Genomic DNA, 5,685 nt, shown 5'->3' on the forward strand with positions numbered 1-5,685 from the left:
TATGCAGTTTCTGTAACTATTTCTTACAGATCGGTCTTCATTAGGATTCAGAGCTTCCGCTTCCGTCGTTAACCGGTTAGTTAGGACTGTGGGTTATGACTAGATCGGCTAGTGTTCTGAATCCAGTCGGGATGTGGGTGTCAAACAGTGTTTTGTAGCTTATTTGTATCATATCTGTGTCAAATTTTATCAGCTCTCTCTCTCTTATTGCTCAGTGTTTGCCAGAATGAGGCCTGTCTCATAATTTGACAAACTTATCTAATTATTAATCCGCCACCCATTTGTCATCCTTTGAAACTAATTATATTTTTCTTCATATTGATGCTCTTTTTTTTTTTTTCGCCCTTTTGTGTGTTTTCCTTTTTTCTTTCTTGTCTAAACACTCGGTGGTGTAATATCTCCGGACACTTGCCTCAGGGTCACTTGAAACAAATGCAAATGCAATGGTAGAAATTTCATAATAAACTGTAACTAAGATGATTGCCCTGCCAGCTATTATCCTTCCAGTTAAGTCGTGCGATCCGTCTGTTCTTCCGCCTCGTTATTGCGGCATGACTGGATGTTATTGTAATGGAAGAGAGAAGAGAAGACGGCTTTGAATGGGAGGAGAGGGGGTTTATCTGAACATTCAATAATCCTTCCTTTATTTCTGTCTGCTTGATTGATGTCCTGAAACAGTCTGATATGCTTCTGATAACAATATAGAGGAGGAAAAAAAGTAAAAGAAGCACGCTCAGAAAGACCAGAGAGAAGAGCAGCCCGTGTTTCTGTAAAAGTTATCGAAGGCGAGGTGTCAAAAACAAGCAGATTTCCGAGCGGAGCTTGATGTGTTTGTCATCTGAGACACGGCGGAGTGACAGTTTTACATTAAAGTGGGTCATTATATTTCCCTGTCATCACCCCAAATGACATTTTTAGAAAGTGACACCTTTACAGTTTGATAAATCAAATTTCTGCTGAATAATGTGCGTTAGTGCTGTCAGCGACACCCACATTCTCCGAAGAGCTACGGTAAGCCTCGCAGGATCCACATTTAAATTTCATCCTATTAGCATTTAATTTCTCTGTAATCCTACACACCTTCATAACACCAACACACACCGGGCTCTCCTGCGTTCGAGAGCAATCTATAGCCCTTTATAACTTCCCTCCCTCATCATTCTTCTTTCTTGACAATTAAGAGGCTGGAATCTAATAGTGGAGATATTGGAATTATATCCCAGCCTCTTCCAGAGCCACCGCGCTGGAAATTTCGACACGCTTAGCCCTCGTGTGCATGTTTACACGCGCGCACACACCCTCGCGATCGTCTTTTGTACATGACTGAAGATGTGATTTCCTCTAGAATATTATTAGTTTTTAACCCTGCCACTGAAGCTGTGTTGTTAAATGTTTTTATGTAACGTAGGGCGTAGTTTAGTTTTTGTTTGACCGATTCAAGATAGCGATTTATATTTTTTAACTAATCAGCTTAAAAATTTAACTACAGCATGATTCAAGTTACATTCTCTTTATGCAAACCTTGCTAAACCATCTGGCTAAAGGAAGTTGTGTTCCAAGTGCAGCACGCATAAAGCGATCAACATGGAGTAAATGTAAAACTAACTCACTTCACTGTTAAAAAACAAAGGTTCTTTATTTGCATCGATGGTCCCATGAAGAACCTTTAACATCCATGGAACTTTCCAATGCTCAGAAGTTTCTTTATAATGGAAAAAGGTCTTAAAATGATTATTAAAATATTTTTTTAAACTGGTTCTTTTAAGAACTGATCACTGAAAAGTTCTTTGAGGAGCCAAAAAATGGTTCTTCTGTTGCATCGTTTCAAAACATATTTTTAAGACTTTGCATAAAAGATGCATGAAAGCAAATAGTATACAAACGTGTCAGAAATAATTTAAATTAATTAAAAATTAATTTAAATTATTACAGCCAGCCCTTATGTAGCATTTCTCTATTAAGGTTGGAGTCGTCTTCTATGATTGTATTTCCTCTTAATCCAGTGTTTAGACCGTTTTCTAATGTGCTTCTCTGTGTGCTTCACAGGCCAAAGCTCGACTCCAGCTGGTGCTTCAGGCTGCAGGTACAGAGGTTTTCATTGCTTTTATCCTCCACTCTCTGCTCATCATTTGTTTGCGGTGGTCAGTCATTTTATGGATGTGTAGTATGGATCTGAGTACTCATTACTGTATCCCACAATGCAATGTGGTTGACCTGAACTTCCATTTCTGGTGTGAATAATGAACCGGAAATGACATATTTTCAGCATCTGTTTCTAGACTATAGTTATTTGATTGAATTGCTATGATCAGAGACATGAGAACTAGACAATGATCGCTGGGTTAAACCAAATTTAGTAAAATAGTAGTCAGCATACAGTACATACTGTACAGCACACAGTATGCCATTGTCAGAAGTGTGATTTCTAGACCTTCAAAGCCATGGAAATTAATTAAATCTTAAGAAATCATGGACATTTCTATACTGAATATACTTTTTTTTCTAGTTATGTGAAGTTATAAATGATATATTAATCGTTTAATTCAATATTTAATTAAAATAGAATTGTGTAGTTTATCATGAAATTGGTGTTTGTGAGTAAAAATGCATTTAATTCATTGCTTATAGAGTTCATTTATTAATTGAATGCTTAAAGGGTGTGAACACTCTTTTTCGAAATTTATAGAATTACATAATATAATTATTTTAATTATAATTATCTCATTTTAAAATATTATCACTCCTAGTTTAAGTAAAAAAACAAAAACACAAGGTTTGTAATAAGCAGCTATGTGATTACGACAGAAGTGTTGTCAGTGGTTCAGGGCCTTTGAATACTGTCTTGCACTTGCATTTGGAAAGGTTTAAAATGACTCTAAAAGCTCTAATGCCATTTTATGTCAACCATCATTCCTGGTCGGAGGCTTCCGTAAATATTTAGTTGATACATAGGGTTAGATTTCAACTTAATTTAATGGTCCAACGCTTGAAAATGTGGTCATGTGTAAACTGTAGCTTAGTGCTCATTTACCTGACAACTGCTGCAACTGACTCCAGATCTGCTCAGAGACATATAAGCAGAAACACACACACACACACACACACACACACACACACACACACACACACGATCACAGTACAGTAGTGAGGAAGAAGGATAGATACTGTATGTGAAGAGTCTTAAAGACACAGCAGCAGATAATTCTAGGGTTCAGAGAGGATGGAAAATAGTCATGACTAAACTAAATATACTTATTATAAAAGAAATGCTGAGCGGTTTCAGCAGTCCGTACGTGTGCAGATCTGTCTACATGTCAGAGTTGTGTTTCATCATTTGAGCTCTGAATGCTCCCTTTGTGAGCTTTCATTGTGCAGCAGATGTGACAGTCTGCTGTTACTTTTTAAAGTGCGATCCCTGTGTGTGTGTGTGTGTGTGTGTGCTGTGACCCAGCTGTCAGTCGTACAGGAAACATATTAAAGGGACCACATGCTATACATCATCTAGCAACCACTCACCCATCAGTCCTGACACACACACATACACACACACACACACACTGCTGCTAGTACGAATAGACGACAGAAAGCACATGACAAAAACCGAATACCAGGAAATTTGAAGTCAAAACAAGAGAACACATGATCCAGCGTTTCTAAGCAGAGGACATGTGACACATTTACAGTTGCTGTCTTAAGTTTACATACACCTCACAGAATCAGCAGAATAATTTTAACAAAATAAGAGGGATCATATGTTGTTGTTGTTTTTTCACTGCTGCCCTGCTTCCACAAAACAAAATAATACCTGAATTTACAAAAAATGACCTTGTTCAAAAGTTTACATACACATGATTGTGTGTTGTCACCTGGATATATACAGAGTTATAGCTCTGTTAATATTATAGTTATACAGGGGCCCTTTAAATATGGTGTTGGACAGTATAGTATATTAAAGGTGGGGTAAGTGATTTTTGGTAGCCAATGTTGACATTTGAAATCACCAAAACAAACACGCCCCTACCCCAAAAGGGTCTCGTCCCTATTTTGATAGCTCTGCCCCACACATACGTACGCAACCCAGGCAACAATTCGTTCTGTGAAACAAAGCAAAACCAATGTTACACCGTGTCTACACCGGACGCGAGCAGTACGGCGCGACAAAATACTATAGAACTCATAATCAGTGATGCTGTCTACACCATAGATTTAATAACAGAAACTGGAAGACGTATGTAGGTTAATTAATCAAGCACAATTCATTTAATGATTTCAGAAGTTTGGGGGTGTTTACTTAATTGTATGTTTTTTTAAGCATTTTAATGTAGCTAGATTGTTTTACTATATGAATAATATAAATTTTTATTATATTTAAATTATATTAATACAATATATGAATTAAAATAATTTTACACGCTTGATTCTTAATACTGCATTTGTTACCTGTATATCTACACAGATATAGATCTGCTAATATTATATTATATAGGGGAACTGAATATTGTTTTGGACTACACTATAATTGCATTAATAACAACTATATTTGTGGACTTCAGCTCCGCTTTCAACACCATCATCCCAGACACCCTTCAGAATAAACTGACCCAGCTCTCTGTACCCACATCCATCTGTCAGTGGATCACCAGCTTCCTGACAGACAGGCAGCAGCTAGTGAGGCTGGGAAAACTCACATCCAGCACCTGCACCATCAGCACCGGAGCTCCTCAGGGCTGCGTTCTCTCCCCACTGCTCTTCTCCCTCTACAGGGCCGCCCAATCATTGTGGCCGTGCGTTTAAGACTCGCTACTGTGTGTACAAACACTCAGTGGCTTCATAACTGCCAGCTCGTTCTGCTACAAAGGATCGTGTGGATGGACAGACACAGACGGAGGCTGCTGCTTGATTCTTGTGTGGGACGTTTCTGAAGCAGTCAGGTGTTTTTTTTTAGCTTTGTTTCAGTAATTGACAGCTCCATAAAAACATATATACTTTACCATCAAAAGAAACAAATTGTTATCAATGTTGAAAACAGTTTCGTATTATTACTTGCATATTGGCTGTTTATTAGTACTTAAAAAGCTAATATTGATGTCTTATTCTGCATGATCTCTTAATCCTAAACCCCATACCTAAACTTAACTACTACCTTACTAACTATTAATCAGCAGCACATTAGGAGTTTATTGAGGCAGAAGTCACAGTTAATAGTTAGTTCATAGTGAGAAATGGTCCCCAAGCTAAAGTGTGGCTGTATTTTTTAATTAACACTTGTTTTTTGCAAGGATACATTAAATTGATCAAAAGTGACAGTAAAGACATATAATGTAACAAAAGATTACGATTTCAAATAAATGGCTCTTTGAACTTTCTATATATCAAACAATCGTTCAAAAACATATATTTATAAATTTCCACAAAAGTTTTAAACCGTAAAAACTTTTTTCAACATTGATGGTAGTATATACCATTATTAATAAATGAGCACCAATAATAACTCATAATAACAGAGCAGCAAATCATCATGATTTCTGAAGGGGTCATGTGTCACTGAACACTAAAAAAAAGTTAACTAATAAGATTAGTGTTTTTAATGTCTACATATAGTTATTTTGTTATTTTTTGTTGCCAGTTTTAGTAGTTATTTTTATATACATACAATAATATATATATATATATATATATATATAT

The 5,685-nt window shown here is 36.6% G+C and overlaps 1 long non-coding RNA gene across 1 annotated transcript in view; it reads left to right on the forward strand.

Moving 5' to 3' along the window:
• The first annotated feature begins 2,042 nt into the window (after positions 1 to 2,042).
• Positions 2,043 to 5,685, forward strand: part of LOC107720423 (uncharacterized) — a 61,428-nt gene continuing 57,785 nt past the window's right edge. Inside the window, exon 1 of the long non-coding RNA XR_001637612.1 lies at positions 2,043 to 2,083. This is a non-coding gene — a long non-coding RNA (uncharacterized LOC107720423). The remainder of the gene's footprint in view (positions 2,084 to 5,685) is intronic.

The sequence above is a fragment of the Sinocyclocheilus rhinocerous genome, unplaced genomic scaffold, assembly GCF_001515625.1.
Source record: "Sinocyclocheilus rhinocerous isolate Xijiao unplaced genomic scaffold, SAMN03320098_v1.1 scaffold601, whole genome shotgun sequence".
NCBI lineage: Eukaryota > Metazoa > Chordata > Actinopteri > Cypriniformes > Cyprinidae > Sinocyclocheilus > Sinocyclocheilus rhinocerous.